Raw genomic sequence first — 20154 nt, 5'->3', positions numbered from 1 at the left:
AGGATCCAAATTACTGCTGGAGGGGTTAAATGTAATTGGAATTATTTCCTTAAATTTAGCTACAGCACTATCAGGTAGACATCTAGAAAATTAGTTTTTTATAAGGGGCATGTATTGTAATAATGAGAAATCAAAGGTTATTAAATTATGGTCTGATAGAATCGGATTATGGAAGTACTATTAGATGTTCCATTTTGACACCGTATGATAGTACAAGGTCAAGTGTGTGGTTACAACAATGAGTAGGTTGGTGTACACACTGACTGAAACCAATTGAGTCTAGTACTGAAATAAATGCTACGCTAAAGCTATCATTGTTATTGTCAACATGAATATTAAACTCACCGACAATAATTCAGAATAAGCCCCAGGAGCACGGTAAACTACAGCAAATATGATTGGCTGTTGCGATTTCTTGGATGGGTGTGGAAGACTAAGCACAAGACTTTCAAATGAGTTGTAGCTTAGTTTAGGTTTAGGATTAATTGATAGACTGGAGTTAAAAATAGCATCAACTCCACCTCCTCGGCCAAAGTCTCGGAACGTGTGTATTTACATGACTGGGGGGGTAGATTCATCGTGATGCAGCCAGGTCTCAGTGAGGGACAATAAATCTATTTTGTGATCTGAGACTAGTTCATTTACTAAAATAGCCTTTGATGACAGTGATCTTATGTTTAAAAGTCCACATTTAAAAGTCTTTGTTTGTTGTGTTGTTGCAGAGGTTGTGTTCATTTTTATTGTTTTTTTGTGTGGAATTCTCCCTATGTTTTTGTTTGATTTAAATAATTGAATGGGTCGGGGACAGACACAGTCTCGGGGGTTGTGGTTGTGTGACTGATCCAGAGGGAGCGCAGAGAAGTGTGTAGCACTACAGCTCTGCGTCCTGGTCCCAACTCTGGGTTGTCATTTGGGGTTTATAAACTGAGTCATATTCCTAGATAAGAGAGCTGCTCCATCCCAAGTGGGTTGAATGCCATCTTTCCTAACAAGACCAGGTTTCCTCCAAAAAGTTTGCCAATTGTCTACAAAGCCCACACAATTTACAGGACATCACCTCGACAGCCAGCGGTTAAAAGACAACATGCGGCTAAACATGTCTTGGAAGAGGTCCAGAGAAAACTACAGTGTCCGACATCGTTTTTGCAAAAGCACACACCGACTCCACATTAACTTTAGTGACCTCCGACACACAAAGCCGGGAGTTGTTGCTGCCGACGTGAATTATGATCTTAATGTATTTTCGTTTAGCTTTAGCCAGCAGCTTCAGTTTTGATTAAAGGGGACATAGCATGCAAATTCCACTTTGTTAGTGCTTCTACAGGTTAATGTGGGTATCTGGCATGTCTACCAACCCAAAAACTCTGGGGAAAAAACACTTGCGCGTTTTGTTATAGTTCCTCTAAGTCAGAAACGTCATGCTTGAGCGACTCCATTGCGCTTCCTGGGTATTGTTTCGTAACAAGGAACTGGAAGTCTCCCTACATGGTCTTGGCCCCCCCACCCCCCGTCCCCCCACACTCGTTACTTCCGGGTTTACACCGGAGGCAGCGAGGCTGCGAGGCAGCGCAGCGCCGTTCCCAAGCGCGCAGCCGGGCTGTTCATACGGGACGAGCATTTCGCCGCTGGTCAGCCCGCGATTCACTCACATGTGGCATTTGTCTGGATCGTTGGGACTGGGAGGCTGCAGCAGCTGCTCGGGAGCGACCGCTCGCTCTCCCGTGCGTGAGCTGGAATTTGTGTCAGCGCCACACAGCCGGCAGTGTGGAAGACTTCCGCAGTGTTCAGCGCTACTGTAACCCCCGAACCCCGACATTCAACGGGTACAACAACAAGCGGAGAAAGCAGAATCGCGGGCTGACCTTATATATACAGTCTATGGGGCTGACCAGCGCGGAGAAATGCTCGTCCCGTGTGAACAGCCAGGCGGCTGCGCGCTGGAGAACGGCGCTGCGCTGCCTCGCAGCGGTCTTCCACACTGCCAGCTGTGTGGAAGACTTCCGCAGTGTTCAGCTCTACTGTACGCCGGGTTACAGTAGTTACGCCGGGGTACACCGGACGCGGAAGCGCAGCTGCGAGGCAGCGCAGCGCCGTTCTCCAGCGCGCAGCCGCCTGGCTGTTCACACGGGACGAGCATCTCTCCGCTGGTCAGCCCCATAGACTGTATATATAAGGTCAGCCCGCGATTCTGCTTTCTCCGCTTGTTGTTGTACTCGTTGAATGTCGGGGTTCGGGGGTAAATGATGGTCTTCATAGCCCCCCCCACCCCTCTCTTTCTCTCTCTGTCTGTCTGCTTGTGTGCTTGTAGTGGATGGGCAGAGGGGGACATTTAATTATGTGATTGGGAAAATTAAAACTCCAGGACAACAGAAGGGGAATACAAAGTATGGGATGCATATTTGATAATTTATATCATATAAAATATGTAATTTATATCGTTTAAAATCATGGGGGGAGAGGGGGGAGCTGGCTCATTAGCATTTAAAGGAACAGGCACTCAAAACAGGTCGCTCTGTGGAGGGCTGTTTTATACAGGGTAAAAAGGGTGCTGTTTGAAATGATCCTTGTGGTATTTTGACCAAAGTATGTTACAGACATTTCATTAAGACCCCAAGGAACCATATCAACTTGTGGTAAAATGGGCATGCTATGTCCCCTTTAAATGTCGCCTGCTCTGGCCCCTGGCATGCAATTGACTATGGTCACTGGTGTCGCAAACCTCACGTTTCTCAGGACCGAGTCTCCAATGACCAGAGTTTGTTTCTCAACGGGTGCGTCGTTGAGTGGAGAGAATCTGTTTGAAACTCAAACTGGTGGGTCTTTAATCGTGGGCTTTTTAAAGATAGCACTATGCCCCCTCCGGACAGTCACCCAGCCACCCTGGGCTCCCGGCTGCTTGGGACAAGTCGAAGGACTGCCAGCGAAGGCTAAGCTAGGTATCTCTGTGGCAGCTAGCGGGGGCTGGCTAACTACAGCTAAAGGAGGTTCTAAGCTGCGGAACCGAGCTTCTACCCTTTGTACCCTTTTACCCTGTTAAAAGGTTTTTTTTTGTAGTTTTTCCTTACTCTTGTTGAGGGTTAAGGGCAGAGGATGTCACACCTTGTTAAAGCCCTATGAGACAAATTGTGATTTGTGAATATGGGCTATACAAATCAAATTTGATTGATTGATTGAAATACAATTTGAAAACAATCAAATATACACAGGTGCTTAGGGTCTACCAGGCGCATTATATGAGTGAACTATTATTGTCTGATTAAATTATGTTTAACCTGTTGAAATAGGCTTTTTTTTTATGATGTTGAAGGGGGCGGTGCCCCGTATTAACAAGACGTCTAAGGACATTTTCTTGATTTTGATATGTTATCTTAAATTTGCCTTAATAAGCTTTTGCATTAGCATGATGCAAAAGTGTTTTATATACTTTTTCATGACACGTCTGTCTATATACTGGGGCTCAAATTTGACCTAGCGCACCTAGGGTAAAAAAGAAAATTTTACTCTAAAAGTGTAGGATTAAATTAAAATTTTCAAATCTTTTTTTGTAAAACTACACCATTGCGGATGAACTGTTTTGATGCTTAAAATTGGTTTTCCGAAATCTTGGGTTCTGGAAAGTAGGGGAATTAGTTATAAAGTAGATGATGAATTTCAAATCATTGTCAAAAATAATTGTAAAAACACTTTTTGAGCAGAAGTATTCTTTGGCTGTTTCTTTGCAAGAAGTGCAGTAATTTGCTGTTGTATTTCTTGCTCACCTGCCACGCCTCCACGCATACCTGCAGACTGTTTTCTGTCCTCCTCTCACACACACGAACACACTACCATACCTGTCAAAGCTGCTACACCAGTTTAGCAACTTCACACACTCATTTATCTTTCCCCTTTTTCTGTCGCAAGTCATTGTGAACTGAACATCTCAACTGCAGGACAGCACAGTAGAGGGACGGAAGAAAACAAGGGCATTGCACTACAATTTGGTGAAGAGCATTTCGACAGGTACTGATGACGGTAATAACACCACACTGTTGATAATGTTACTGTAATGATTAGAATGTCGGATACCTTCTTTGGTTGTGGCGTCTGCCAAATGTGTGATTGTGGTGAAGTAGTGAACACAAACCTATTAAACTAAACAGCAAAAAACTACAGGCTTTCATTGCACGTTTCCACAGACCTGTTCGATTAGAACAGGACAAGCAGAACAAGTGGAGAATCAATTGAAAAAAATAGAAATATAATGACCACATAAAAATTACTAACTATAAATTTGGAACTCTGATGACTAATTAAATTAACTAGTGCAGGGCCTAAACATGCCTGTTTAGAATGGGCTATTTGCTTGGTCTGCTGAAGAGCCTACTTCAGAAGTATTTCTTGTCATTAGTGAGCCCTCCTCAAACAGACCTACAGTATACATCAGAGTGAAGTTTTCATTCATCCTACCTGGTTTATCTTGAATGATGATTTTAAAGTCAGTGTTTTTCATTAAATGAAACTGAATTTGAGTTATTACTGTTCACGTGAACTGGGGTTATTTTTTCATACATTGCATCTCAGCTATTTAAGAGGTCTGTTTAGCAAGCGACACAATCTTCACACCCAAGTTCACAACTGCTCAAAATACAAGGTGTAGAATTCAGCATTACAGCAACAAATCAAGCATTCTTTTACTTTAAAGACATGCTGACATGCTGCGGTGACAATATTGTATCACTTACAGTTTCAATTGTGTGCTTATGGATTTCTGCTCGTCTTCATCTCTCCTAATCTCCATTCTTATTCCCTGAGGCTAATTTCCAGCCATAGTGATACTTATCTGTTTACACACCCATACATCTCTCTCTCCTTTAGCAACCTGTTTGCCAGTTGATGGTGGTTTACATGTTCTTCTCATTAGTTGTTAGCATAGCAATTTAGCTTTAGCGGATAACGATTGCTTCTCTCTCTAATTACATTACATTTAATTTAGCTGACGCTTTTATCGAACGCGACTTACAATAAGTAAGCTCTCTCCTGCTCAGTGTGCTTGATGTTAAGTTACTCCTCTGCTTTCTTTAGCGATAACAGTACTTGTAATAAATATAGTTTATTTGACCGGATGGAGGCGATACTTAGTCAATTGGAGGCGTGGCTATGCAACATGGAAACTAAGTCATTATCCGATTTAGTTAGCCAGTAGCCAGTGCAAGCCAAGCAGTTTTAGCGTTACCAGCACCCCCAGCAGCTCACAAGCAGCCGGGATCCAAGAGTGCTGAATGACTTTCTGCAATAAGAAGAGAACTCCTAAACTGAAGCTCCCAGTTCACCACCAACCCATTCACATCTCTAATAGATTTTCCCCACTCTGCGAAACACTCGCTGAGGAACCAACTCTGGTTACTGGAGATTCAATTCTGAGAAATGTGAAGTTAAGGACACTAGCAACCATAGGTAAATGTATTCCTGGGCCAGACGGGTGATAGGGTCATATTTAAAACTACTGGCTAAGCGTCAGTGCAGGTACAGTGAAATTCGTATTCTCGTGAGCAGTGACAAAGTCCAGCTACATCGGTCAGAGGTCACCAAAATTAATATCGATTTTTGCGCAAACAATGATCCAGAGCAGCAACAGCTGCAAGGACCCTATGAGGATTGCTCTGATTATTATTTTAAGGGCCCAAGCAGCAACCACTGTGAGGACCCAGTTGGGATTGCTCTGATTATTAGGTCCAGAGCACGACAGTTTTTGCTAGAATTATTCTTGTTTTTATTCTTCTGCATGTTGAAATGCCTTTTTGGGCACCTTAACATACTGGAAAACACACCAATTTCGGCAGGTGGGTAAGGTCTGGCGAAAATTTACGTATTTGAATGTGTTCGGAAACATGTCTCCAAAAATGGCTCAATAGCGCCCCCTATAATCGTACTTCTGCAGATTTCATGCGATCAACTTCACATTTGGTTTATGTCATGCGACTTTCTGATTAAAAGTTATATAAACTGTGAGTTCATGGGGCGTGGTTGTGACGTGGCGACAGATTTTGATGATTCGTGCTCATAACTTCCATGTATATTGTTCAATCTGCCTCAAACCACATATGTACAACAAAGGTCCCGCCCTGAACAGCTCCATATAATAATATTCTATCATAGTCATAGCACCCCCTACCTGTAACAGGAAATATCATGTTTTACATTTAAGTGTCCTGCAGCAAGCCCGTTCAGAGTATGCATGCGAAATTTGGTCAGGACAGCTTAAAGCAGATGGTGATGCTATAGAATCTAACATGTGAGTTTTCATCAGGGGGCGTGTCCTTGGCATGGCGGAGAATCTCTGTGTCTCGCCAAGAACCTTCAAGTAGCTGTAACTTCCATGTTTTTGCTCCAATTACTGTCAAACTGTATATGTGTGATAAGGAGCCTACCACGAAGAGTTCTATATGGCAATATACTTTAATAGTTACAGCGCCCCCTAGCTGTGACAGGAAATACCATGTTTTATACTTTGACATACTACACCTAGCTTTTTCATTTGATCCACCTCAAAATTAGTCAGGGAAGCCTGGAGACACTGGTGACTCCATGTTGTGACACTTGAGCCTTTACGTTGAAGGCGTAGGGTTATGGTGAGACCTTCAATAGAACGCTGACAAACAGAAAGTGGTTATAACGTCACTGCATATTCTCCAATCTGCCTCAAACTTGACATGTACAATGAGAGTCACTAGATAAACACACCCCAAGGAAAATATTTAGCAGCTGAGGCAAAAAAGCTCAACAGCACCAATTGCTGGAAACAGGAAGTGTTGCCCCTGATTCAAATGTCATCGAATTTACATGACTCCAGAATCGTTGAACCAGCTGAATTGTGAGACGTAATCAGCAAGCATTCTCCAGGGCCACCCGGACGCAAGGACTTGCTCTAACATCCTTCCGGTAGAGCTCCAAGTGAGTGCCTCTTATAGCGTCTTGCTTTTCATCCATGCATCCATGTTATCAGATTAGAGCATCCACATCGCCTGGGCGAGCAGGTGGCTCAGTCGTGGTTGTGTTGTTGTTGTGAATGCGTCTGTGCTATAGACTGTATATGAAGATGAACATTGTGTCTGTGACGTCACCCCTTGGTTTCTGAAGAGCGAATTCCAAGCTCATAGTGGGCGTTTCACCCACCCTGCTGGTGCCTGACTCCTCCAAGGGCCTGTCTAATCCAAAAATGGTTAAAGAGGAGGAGCGTGAGTCAAGCTGAGGTGGGCTGAAAGAAGACTGACTGCTGAGACACAGCCCCGGTGCTCAACTATACCTGGTTGGCACAGGCTAAGGAGTTAGGCTAGATGCAACCCGGTATTGCTAACCGGCTAACACTGAGGTCTTGTTGCTTTGGGATGGTAGCAGTCGTCCCATCGAACATACCTAGATGTAAGTTACCCTAAAACTATACAACAAAATGTATTGATTTATCTATTATCATAATCATTCTACATGTGCCTACATGTGTAAAGTCATTTTAATATGTAATTATGGTAATTGGTAAAGCTAACCCCTAACCTCAGTCAAATTTTTTGTTAAGAGTCGTGTGTTTGGTTGTCACTTGATTGAAATTTAAGTTAATATGAATAAGCTACATGTGTAAGTTGCATGTGATAGCAGCTATACTGTGTTTCACAAATGTTTTGATGCAGGCTGTATAACCACCATTACAATCACCACCTAGTTTTTTAGCTTAGTTAAGGAATCACAGTGAATTAGACTGCAGATGCGTAATTACATGACAGTTTAGCTATGATTATAATCTCCACACAACGGTGTTGTAAATAGTTCTCATATTGATTATATATTTATATTTACACAGAGAGAAGGACTTGATGTGGACTGTTAACAACAGCACTGTGAGAGAATACATCGCTGCCTGGACATCGCTCATCATCCCCCTTCAGAAATATATACACCATGGATCGCGTAGGAACTTCGCGATAACCATTCTCATCCTCCTTGATCTGAGTGCAGCCTTTGACACAATGTCTCATAATATTCTCCTTGACAGACTAGCCAACATTGGCATCACCAACACACCCTTGAACTCAGTTCATCCAACTCAAATCTTTCAAATCCTATCCATTTCCAGTCAGTATTGGTGTTCCCCAGGGTTCTGTCCTGGGGCCCCTTCTGTTTATCATCTATTTACCTCCTCTTGGCCATATCTTTCATACATTTCCATTGCTATGCAGAGCACTTCCAGCTCCACCTGTACACCAAACCTACCTCTATCATCCCGCATACCTCCCTCTCTGATTTCCTTAAGGAAATTTAAAAAAATGTTATCCTTCAATATTAATAATTCCTTAGTGTTGCATACTTCCTCCTCTGGTGTCCAGGCTATGTAGACATACATCAGCAAATCACCGTCTGCTCTAGGATTAGGCAACTCAATCATTGGGAGATTGTGGACGTCTCGTGCTCTTGTTCTTGTGGATATGGGACTGAGTCTGTCCAACCCGAGACTATTTTGTGCGGCGAGGGTTGCAGCCTGATGTGGTGTGTTCTGTTGAAGCAGACGGTCCTTGGATGTCCCATGAGTTAGCAGGCTGTTGGTTTGGATGACTCTGATGTGTGGCTGAGGCAGGAAGGAGATCCAGTTCTTTCTGTGAATGTGAGAGCTGAGGACATTGATTAGTTTCCCTCCCCTCCCTCTTCCGCCTCTGCTCACTACTTGGCTGTCTGTTTCTTTTTTTGATTCTCTTCTCCATATCATAAATGCTATCCAATTTATTTAGGTCCCGAGCACAACAGTGCAAGGACCTATTGTTTTTGCTAGAATTCTTCTTCTGACGAAAGAAATGGATTTTTGGGGGCCTTAACATACTCGAAAACTCACCCGTCAGGTCTGGTGAAGATTTACGTATTTTGATGTGCTCGGGAACATATGGCTCAATAGCGCCCACTACAATTTTCTTACTTTCACCTACAGTAATGAAAATTGGCACACATGTATATCATGCCCAGACACAAAAAATATTCTTGACACTCTACAACACACCCACCAGGAAGATGGCCATTTTGGATTGAATATGAATTTTTGCAGTTTTCACACGTGCTACAAATTCGTACTTCTCCTAGAAATTTCATGCGATCTACTTCACGTTAGGTTTATGTCATGTAAGAGACTTTCTGATTAAAATGTTTATAAACTATTCGTCTTTTTGGGTGCCTTGCCTGAGAATTTCGATGATTCGCCATTAAACAAGTGCTTATAACTTCCAAGTATATTGTACAATCTGCCTCAAACCACATATGTATGACAAAAGTCCCGCCCTGAATAGCTCAATATGATAATATTCAATAATAGTCATAGCTGTAATTTTTTTTCTAGCTGTAACAGGAAATGTCACGTTTTACATTTGAGCGTCCTGCTGTTAGCCCGTTCACCCGATTCATGTGAAATTTGGTCAGGAGAGCCTAAAGGAGTTGGTGATGCCATAGAATCAAACTTGTGAGTTTTCATCAGGGGGCGTGTCCTTGGCATGCCGGCAAATCTTGATGTCTCGCCCAAAACCTTCAAGTAGCTGTAATTTTCATGTTTTTGCTCAAGTTACTGTGAAACTATTTGTGTTATAATAAACCCACCCCGAAGAGTTCTATATGCAAATAGACTTTAATAGTCAAAGCGCCCCTAGCTGTGACAGGGAGTATCATGTTTTATACTTAGACATGTAATGCCCATAGACTGTATATATAATGGACGTAGGGTCCGTGACGTCACCCGTTGGTTTCTGAAGAGTGAAAATTAGGCTAGTAGTAGGCGTTCACCCGGCGCCATCTTGCCGGTGCTGACTCCTCCTAGTTCCTGGCTAACCAATAAATGGGCAAAGAGGAGGAGCGCGAGTGAAGACTGACAGCTGAGCCACGCCCGCAGAGCTCAACGTTACCTGGTTAGCTCAGGCTAAGGAGCTAGGCTACATGCTACCCGCGGCTGCTAACCGGCTAGCGCTGCGGTGTTGTTGCTTCAGGATGGTCGCGATGTTTACAACGAACTCACTACAAGGTAAGTAACCTTGAAACTACACAACAACAAAACCTATTGCTTTATCTATTATCATAATCATTTGCTTACATGCCTCAAGTGGTTTTTAATATGTAATTGTTATAAAAGGTACCGTTTATTTAACATGAACAGATTGAAGCAAATTAACTACACTACTACAGCCGTGTTTGGTTGTGACTTGATTTTAATTTTAATAAGTTAATAAGTTAATATGAATACGCTACATGTGTAAGTTGCATGTGATAGTAACTATATGTTTCACAAATGTTGTGATACATGCTGGTATAACCACCATTACTATTGCCACCTTGTTTATTTAGCATGTTATGGAATTTACAGTGAATTAGACAGTTTAGATATGATTATAATCTCCACACACCACTGTTGGTTCTCATATTTATTATATAATTATGTTTTCACACTGAGAGAAGTGGAGAGACTTGATGTGGACTGTTATCAACAGCTCTGTGGGAGATTATCACCTTGAATATTACAGATGAGGTAGAAAGACATTTGATCTATTTGTACAATGTTTTATTTCTTTCAGTACATTACATTTCATTTAGCTGATGCTTTATCCAAAGCGACTTACAATATGTGCATTTAACCATGAGGGTACAAACCCAGAGCCCAGTACATTGGTTCTGTCTGAAATCTGTGGTGCTTCCACCTGCTGAACACAGAATAAACTGTAAGAACCAGTCTTTGCTGGAACATACACAACATAAAACATCCTTTTATAGTGAGTTTCTTCTTTTCATTAGATGAAGCACTGCAGCACCTGATGTCCTCAGCATCCACTGTGGCAGCAGCAACATGGTGGAGATCGGCAGCTTCAGGCTGGTCAACATGAGGACGACCTGCACCAGCTTCATCTGCACAACACTTCATGTTTTCCTCCCTTGACTAAAGATGTCCTGCAACTGTTTAGAGTTGGCAGTCATTGCTAAGTGTCATGGATAATAGAGTTAATTTCTATATTCATTATGGTTGGTTAAAAAAATGAACACTTATCAGAACAACGTTTATCTTTTACTTTCTGATTTGATACACTTTAGATAAAAACCCAGTGTTTTATTTTTCTTCTTTGCCATAAGAGACAGAACACAGTCAGCACAGCTGTGTCCTTCAGGCTCGTCCGTCACTAATAAAATGACAGGAAACATAAAAGTATGGCATTATTGTAGAGGAAGTGTTACTTATGAACAAAGTTTGTATCCTTATTTTCTCGTGGATATTCAACTATGTATTTGAATATGGTTTTGGATTAAACAGTGCACTACCAAGACAATGAATGTACAGTATGGAGTTCTTCCACATTAATAGTATTGCATTTATAATTTAATGCATTATGTATTATGTGCAATACTTTGCTTTGATTGTTTGTAAGTTATGAAAACCTGGAGTCAGTGTTGAAGTGATGACCCTCAGTGTTCAGTCTGGTTGGATTCCAGTTGTGTCTCATGTTGGACATCCACAGGTGCAGGCTGTCTGAGTCACCTAGAGGAACATTCAACACAAATACACAGATATGTAAAGTCATACATGTGCCAGGTTAACTCCTTAACAGACTTTTACATGGTAAAAATAAAAGTTTATTACTTCAAAGTTCATCAGATCATAATCATTTCAGCTTAGGAAATAGGTGGTGGACATCAGCCTCAGGTTCTCTATGTGAATGTCTATTCTAGTAAAGTTACACTTCCTATAATTTATTTATGTGACAAAAAAATACATTATTCTGCATGTCCACTTATTTAACACAATAATTCAGTAAAGTCTGCCTAAGATTAACGATGAAAAAACTGAATGTAGCCGACAGGTTTAGTTTTCACTAACACGTTACAACACATCAACACCAATACTCTGAATAAAGAGCTTTAGGAGACGTAATGCTACTTTAAACAGCTGCTCTTAAAATGCAGATGTGACTTTAAATACTCACGTTTCAGTTGATCACAGTAAATCTGTTTCTGCAGAATAATAATCTGTGTAACGTAGTCAAGTCAAATGGGTTGGCGAGTGAAACAACTTTACATAACATTAGATATCTTACGTGGTGGAGCTTATTCTCCAAACACACACAGTCGCCTGTCTCGGTTCATGTTGGTAATAACTCCCGTACGGTCCCGTTAGCATCGCCATTACTGCTGGTATCTTGCCTGCAGGCTAGCGGAGCTAAGCTAACAAGCCAGGTACAGAGACACCGATACCTGCTCATCACTACTAACACTAACACATACATAAAATAAACTTTACTTACCACAGAAACGGGAGCGCAGACGTCTTTAAGTTCTCCGTCCGGGGAACAAGCCGAACATCAAACCGTATTATTCATCCGATATTTGAGTGAAACCTCTCCACAGACTCAGGTCCTGTTCGGTGACGGGGGTTAGCCTGTTAGCCTGTTAGCTCAGGTGAAGCCGAGCAGGCAACAGGCTAGGAGCTGGAGTCGCGAGCTAACGGTGACGTCACCTGTCCATCAAGTGATAATTATTCATAATATCAAACCTCTATATAATTTAAACGAGTGAGTTAGAAAAAAATTCACCCCCCTCAGAGTTGTCATGAAGGAAGAACTAAGTGATTGAGACTAAAACCGTTTTTTGAACCATGCTGTAAACAGGTTTAATTCTGCTCTAAAGTCGGGCTTTTTAACATGGGAGTCAATGGGAATTGACTCCTTCTTGGAGCCAGTCTCAAGTGGCCACCCAGTGAACTGCAGCTTTTTGCACTTCCGTATTGGCCTCATCGCTCAGCCCGGGATGTTTCCCCTTGGTACACACCAGAGAGAACACTGTTGCGTCAAAGAGAACACACACATCCAAGATAACTAAGCAGCTAGTCTGACATCATAGCACCAGGCTTTCCAACAAGCCACGCCCCCAAATATTGACTGTTGCTATAGCAGCGGTAGCTACCTTGGGAAGCCATGGGTTCTTTTGACTTCATGTGACTCTGCACCGCACTGATTTAACGTGATGCATGCTGGTTAGAAATTTTGTCTGACTTTTACCAGCGCTGCAAAACATCACCATGTCACATGACCTTAAAATATTGTGGGAGCGAGTCAGCTGCAATCAGACCGTCAGTTGTTCTCCTTCAGCTGCAGCACCTGGGTGCATAAAAAAGTACATAAAATGACGGAAACTATCGTTGTTAAACTTTATTCAACATTCAACGGCCGCAGTAAACACCAGAACATGTGCAAACTGCATCATCATTATAACATCTGTCAAAACCACGCATGTTCACAGTAAGACAAGCTGGAGGGTTTTACATTACATTTCTTCTTCACCCCTTTAAAAGTCCTCTCATAATTTGTCATTAGGGTACAGATTTTATTGCTGCAGCCGGAGGAACTGTACTGTGATCACTCTGCAAGGACTCGGCAAGGAGCTGCCTTTGGGCAATCAAAAACACACATTCATTTTTTAACATCTGCTGTGGAGAAAGAGTCACTTTGCTGAAAATCTTTGTTCAAAAGCCTTCAAATGTCGCAGGCAACGACAATTAAAATGGAAATGGGAATCTGTGGGGGACTAAAGACTAAAACTTATCCAAGTTACACACTTTCATTCTGGTAATCTGGTAACAAGATTCTTGATTAAAAAGGTTTGGAGAAGGCGTTGCACAGTCTGGAGAAGAACCTGCTGATGGTGCTGGATCTTGATGGTGGTGTCACAAGCAGATCTTTGACGACAGAGACAATATATTTGTCCAGTGTTGGGTCTTCCATTTCCAATTCTAACAGCACACTTACAACCCCGTGCCACTTTTTGCAGATTTTTTTTAAAACGGCTTTGTCAAGTTGTTTCATCATTTTTGGGGTGATCTCAAAATCTTCATCCTTGATTTCGACCCATATGTTTTCGAGTAGACGCTCGATGATGGTGTTTGGTGATCTGAGAGTGTTCGACAACTTTGCTTTAGCAAAGATCCTCGAAACCAGCTTCAGAACAATTATCCTGATGGGTAATTTCCTTCCTTCCACTGTTGGTTCTTGCTCTTCTCTGTATTCTTCACTGAATTCAGGAGTGGTCACCTTGCTTTCTGAGCCAGACCCGTTACCAGGTGCCGAAGGCAGACTGGCCCCACCGATCGGGCCCTCTGACACAGCTTTTTCTAAACTATGTGTTATCACCGTGGAAGTGAGAGTTTCTGACTGTGTGTGAAGCCACCACCTCATTACTCCAAGGAAACACCACACAATGGCAAGGATGTCAGCTGATATTATAGCACGTGGCGGACAAACCGTTATGCTTGTGCACCGTGGTTGTGAGGCTTTTGGTCGTGAGGTCATCTTAGATCTCATCCTATCTATGTGATTGCTGAGGATATTATTCAGCTCGTTGGTTAACTCGAGGGTTTCACCACTGAAAATATCATCCATCCATTGAGACCCATTCTGCCCCTGCTGTATCTCACCAACTGCTGTTGGAAGCAGAGCGTCAATATCACTCGTAACAGATTGCATTGACTGCTTACCCAAAACCTTGTCAAAGGCCGGGTTGTAAAGGCTGTCAAAGTACTTGTTATTCAGTCTGACCACAATACGACAAATGGACGCTTGGGCAAACTGCTTTGCAGCGCATGTCTTAATCCTTTCAGACACTTTCTTCAGAGAGGGTGTGCTCTGGGCTGTTTCTGGATCATCTTTGTTTTGCGACATGATTTCATCCACAATCACCTCAGCAACGTCATCTGCAACATTCTTAATCTCCAGAGTGGAGCCAGATTCCAACTGATCATAATCATAGTCGGATATTTCATCGTTAGTAGATTCTGTGTATTGAGAGACCTCCTCCTTAATGATCTCCTGGACAGTTGTGGATGTTGCAGACAGAAGACTTTCCCTGTCTTCTGAGATTGTCTTCTGGGATGAGGATGATGACTGACTGTCATCTTCATTGACCAGTTGGTAGACCTTCTTTTTGCTCTTAGAAGGTGCACACATACGTTTCAGATTCCTCATGAGTCCCTTGATCATTTTGCCGGCCTGTTGAATCATACCTTGTAGTCTTTTTGGAGGTGTGACACGAGGAGTAGTTGCCTTCACACTGTCCACGCTCATGGAAAGGACAGAGTTGACACACTCTGCAATCTCTTTAGCAGTCAACTGGGTCAAATTCTCTGAACTTACAGGATTGATCTCATCTGGAACATCAAGAGCCAGTGCAAAAACCTGAGGAAGTGTGTTGCCCAAAGAGCAAATCACACTCTTCTCAGACACAGGCACAGCTGTGCTCTCAAGATCCTTTAGGATGGATTGTGTCATCAAAATGACAATTTCCAGCAGTTTCTCTCCGAGTATGGTCATTGTGGCCACATCAGGTTTGCCTTTTTTCGAAAGATTCCATTGTTCTGATGTCATGCCTTGGAAAAAGGACGTCACAATGGGCAGAATGCTGTCGATGTCCATCTTCATGTTTCTGATATTGTTTTTCAATACTTCTCTTATTGGCTTAGTTTTTAAAAATCGTACTATTCCTGTCGGAAGTGCTCTCTCTGTTCTCCGTGTACTACCCCTACCATACACTGATCAACTAGGACAAAGGAGATATCAGAAATGAGATTATAGCACACACCAAAGGGAACACACACACCAAAGAGAACTTGGTGCTAAAGCCTGGTGCTATGATGTCAGACTAGCTGCTTAGTTCTCTTTGATGTGTGTGTACACACCAAAGACTGTATATATAATGGACGTAGGGTCCGTGACGTCACCCGTTGGTTTCTGAAGAGTGAAAATTAGGCTAGTAGTAGGCGTTCACCCGGCGCCATCTTGCCGGTGCTGACTCCTCCTAGTTCCTGGCTAACCAATAAATGGGCAAAGAGGAGGAGCGCGAGTGAAGACTGACAGCTGAGCCACGCCCGCAGAGCTCAACGTTACCTGGTTAGCTCAGGCTAAGGAGCTAGGCTACATGCTACCCGCGGCTGCTAACCGGCTAGCGCTGCGGTGTTGTTGCTTCAGGATGGTCGCGATGTTTACAACGAACTCACTACAAGGTAAGTAACCTTGAAACTACACAACAACAAAACCTATTGCTTTATCTATTATCATAATCATTTGCTTACATGCCTCAAGTGGTTTTTAATATGTAATTGTTATAAAAGGTACCGTTTATTTAACATGAACAGATTGAAGCAAATTAACTACACTACTACAGCCGTGTTTGGTTGTGACTTGATTTTAATAAGTTAATAAGTTAATATGAATACGCTACATGTGTAAGTTGCATGTGATAGTAACTATATGTTTCACAAATGTTGTGATACATGCTGGTATAACCACCATTACTATTGCCACCTTGTTTATTTAGCCTGTTATGAAATTTACAGTGAATTAGACAGTTTAGATATGATTATAATCTCCACACACCACTGTTGGTTCTCATATTTATTATATAATTATGTTTTCACACTGAGAGAAGTGGAGAGACTTGATGTGGACTGTTATCAACAGCTCTGTGGGAGATTATCACCTTGAATATTACAGATGAGGTAGAAAGACATTTGATCTATTTGTACAATGTTTTATTTCTTTCAGTACATTACATTTAATTTAGCTGATGCTTTATCCAAAGCGACTTACAATATGTGCATTTAACCATGAGGGTACAAACCCAGAGCCCAGTACATTGGTTCTGTCTGAAATCTGTGGTGCTTCCACCTGCTGAACACAGAATAAACTGTAAGAACCAGTCTTTGCTGGAACATACACAACATAAAACATCCTTTTATAGTGAGTTTCTTCTTTTCATTAGATGAAGCACTGCAGCACCTGATGTCCTCAGCATCCACTGTGGCAGCAGCAACATGGTGGAGATCGGCAGCTTCAGGCTGGTCAACATGAGGACGACCTGCACCAGCTTCATCTGCACAACACTTCATGTTTTCCTCCCTTAACTAAAGATGTCCTGCAACTGTTTAGAGTTGGCAGTCATTGCTAAGTGTCATGGATAATAGAGTTAATTTCTATATTCATAATGGTTGGTTAAAAAAATGAACACTTATCAGAACAATGTTTATCTTTTACTTTCTGATTTGATACACTTTAGATAAAAACCCAGTGTTTTATTTTTCTTCTTTGCCATAAGAGACAGAACACAGTCAGCACAGCTGTGTCCTTCAGGCTCGTCCGTCACTAATAAAATGACAGGAAACATAAAAGTATGGCATTATTGTAGAGGAAGTGTTACTTATGAACAAAGTTTGTATCCTTATTTTCTCGTGGATATTCAACTATGTATTTGAATATGGTTTTGGATTAAACAGTGCACTACCAAGACAATGAATGTACAGTATGGAGTTCTTCCACATTAATAGTATTGCATTTATAATTTAATGCATTATGTATTATGTGCAATACTTTGCTTTGATTGTTTGTAAGTTATGAAAACCTGGAGTCAGTGTTGAAGTGATGACCCTCAGTGTTCAGTCTGGTTGGATTCCAGTTGTGTCTCATGTTGGACATCCACAGGTGCAGGCTGTCTGAGTCACCTAGAGGAACATTCAACACAAATACACAGATATGTAAAGTTATACATGTGCCAGGTTAACTCCTTAACAGACTTTTACATGGTAAAAATAAAAGTTTATTACTTCAAAGTTCATCAGATCATAATCATTTCAGCTTAGGAAATAGGTGGTGGACATCAGCCTCAGGTTCTCTATGTGAATGTCTATTCTAGTAAAGTTACACTTCCTATAATTTATTTATGTGACAAAAAAATACATTATTCTGCATGTCCACTTATTTAACACAATAATTCAGTAAAGTCTGCCTAAGATTAACGATGAAAAAACTGAATGTAGCCGACAGGTTTAGTTTTCACTAACACGTTACAACACATCAACACCAATACTCTGAATAAAGAGCTTTAGGAGACGTAATGCTACTTTAAACAGCTGCTCTTAAAATGCAGATGTGACTTTAAATACTCACGTTTCAGTTGATCACAGTAAATCTGTTTCTGCAGAATAATAATCTGTGTAACGTAGTCAAGTCAAATGGGTTGGCGAGTGAAACAACTTTACATAACATTAGATATCTTACGTGGTGGAGCTTATTCTCCAAACACACACAGTCGCCTGTCTCGGTTCATGTTGGTAATAACTCCCGTACGGTCCCGTTAGCATCGCCATTACTGCTGGTATCTTGCCTGCAGGCTAGCGGAGCTAAGCTAACAAGCCAGGTACAGAGACACCGATACCTGCTCATCACTACTAACACTAACACATAAAATAAACTTTACTTACCACAGAAACGGGAGCGCAGACGTCTTTAAGTTCTCCGTCCGGGGAACAAGCCAAACATCAAACCGTATTATTCATCCGATATGTGAGTGAAACCTCTCCACAGACTCAGGTCCTGTTCGGTGACGGGGGTTAGCCTGTTAGCCTGTTAGCTCAGGTGAAGCCGAGCAGGCAACAGGCTAGGAGCTGGAGTCGCGAGCTAACGGTGACGTCACCTGTCCATCAAGTGATAATTATTCATAATATCAAACCTCTATATAATTTAAACGAGTGAGTTAGAAAAAAATTCACCCCCCTCAGAGTTGTCATGAAGGAAGAACTAAGTGATTGAGACTAAAACCGTTTTTTGAACCATGCTGTAAACAGGTTTAATTCTGCTCTAAAGTCGGGCTTTTTAACATGGGAGTCAATGGGAATTGACTCCTTCTTGGAGCCAGTCTCAAGTGGCCACCCAGTGAACTGCAGCTTTTTGCACTTCCGTATTGGCCTCATCGCTCAGCCCGGGATGTTGCCCCTTGGTACACACCAGAGAGAACACTGTTGCGTAATGCCTAGATTTTTCAGTTGACCTCAAAATTTGTCAGGGAAACCTTGAGACGCTGGTGACGCCATGATGTGACACTTAAGCCTTTACATCAAACCGCAATGGCGTGCATTTCGATGGAAGGCAAACAAACAGGAAGTAGCTGTAACGTCAATGCACATGCTCCAATCTGCCTCAAAATGGATATGTACAATGAAAGTCACTACGTGAACACAAGGACAATATTTGTTAGCTGAGGCAGAATGGCTCAACAGTGCCACCAACTGGAAACTGCAAGTAGTCCCTCTGGTTCAAACTTCTTTGGAATAACCTATTTTTCACAGCCGACTCAAGACCTCAGCTGAATCGTGAGACATGATCAGCGAGCATTCTCCAGCACCACCCAGTGGACGTGGGGGCACGCTCTCACAATCCTTCCCGTTGAGTCCCGGGCGAACGCCTCTTCGTGGGGGTGACAGGGGGGATGCGGCCACGCCGGTGGCGAAACTCAGGACCGCATCGTACTTGCTCGCAAGTCTAGTTTGGTTTTACTCATATTTTCCCAATTTATTTAGCAGTGTCTGTGTTTTATTTATACTAAAACTACCATTATCAGGAAATCCAAACTTTTCTACCCACAACGGAAGCTGTTTACAGGAGTCATCACCATGTTTGTCACACATAATTTTTGCAGATTCCATTAGATCAGACTTGTTAGTCAAAGGTTTGCTATTAATTTTCCCTATTTTGATATTAATTCACAGTCACTCACTCAGCATACAGAGATATCTCTCAGACCTGACATTTATTGATATTTTTCTTTATTTTTTTTATCAATGGGTCATCACCCCTAAGGAATGTTACTCTTTACCTCAGACGTCTCCTGTGGTCTTCAATACTGCATCCTCCTTAAAAAAACGAGATGCCGTATCACACCCTCTTCACCCCACGATCTCACAAGGCACCTCTTCTCACCCTGGGAGTCGATAACGACCTGCCCTCAGGAGAGGTAGACAACTTGGGTCTTGGGCGATTTAAAATCCCTTCACTGACTGTGTGCAGAATTTCACTTGGTCTTGAAAGTGGTCTGAAGAAGGTATGAGTTTGGCATCCCGGACGAGCCCCCAAATTGTTGTGGCAATTCTGTAATTCCACGCTGACAACGAGGAACGAGAGACAAATCTCTTACAGTATTGTCACACTTTAATGCTCAGAGCATGGTGCACAAGACAAATGTTGGTATGTAATATGCACACCGATGGGAAGCTGGTCTTTTTCTTTATACATTTGGCACGTTCCTCCCCCTCTGGTTTAGGTTGTTTCTAAGCCATAGGTCAGGATTTTCTGCTGA

At 42.2% G+C, this 20154-nt stretch overlaps 1 protein-coding gene across 1 annotated transcript in view; it reads left to right on the top strand.

Moving 5' to 3' along the window:
* The first annotated feature begins 3851 nt into the window (after window positions 1-3851).
* dtx3l1 (deltex E3 ubiquitin ligase 3L1) overlaps window positions 3852-20154 on the top strand; it is a 37719-nt gene continuing 21416 nt past the window's right edge. The window contains exon 1 of the mRNA XM_034571841.1: window positions 3852-3999. The gene's annotated coding sequence lies outside the window, so the exon portion shown is untranslated. The remainder of the gene's footprint in view (window positions 4000-20154) is intronic.

This window comes from Hippoglossus hippoglossus, chromosome 20 (assembly GCF_009819705.1).
Source record: "Hippoglossus hippoglossus isolate fHipHip1 chromosome 20, fHipHip1.pri, whole genome shotgun sequence".
Classification (NCBI taxonomy): Eukaryota; Metazoa; Chordata; class Actinopteri; order Pleuronectiformes; family Pleuronectidae; genus Hippoglossus; species Hippoglossus hippoglossus.
This window is presented reverse-complemented; position numbering and strand designations above follow the sequence as displayed.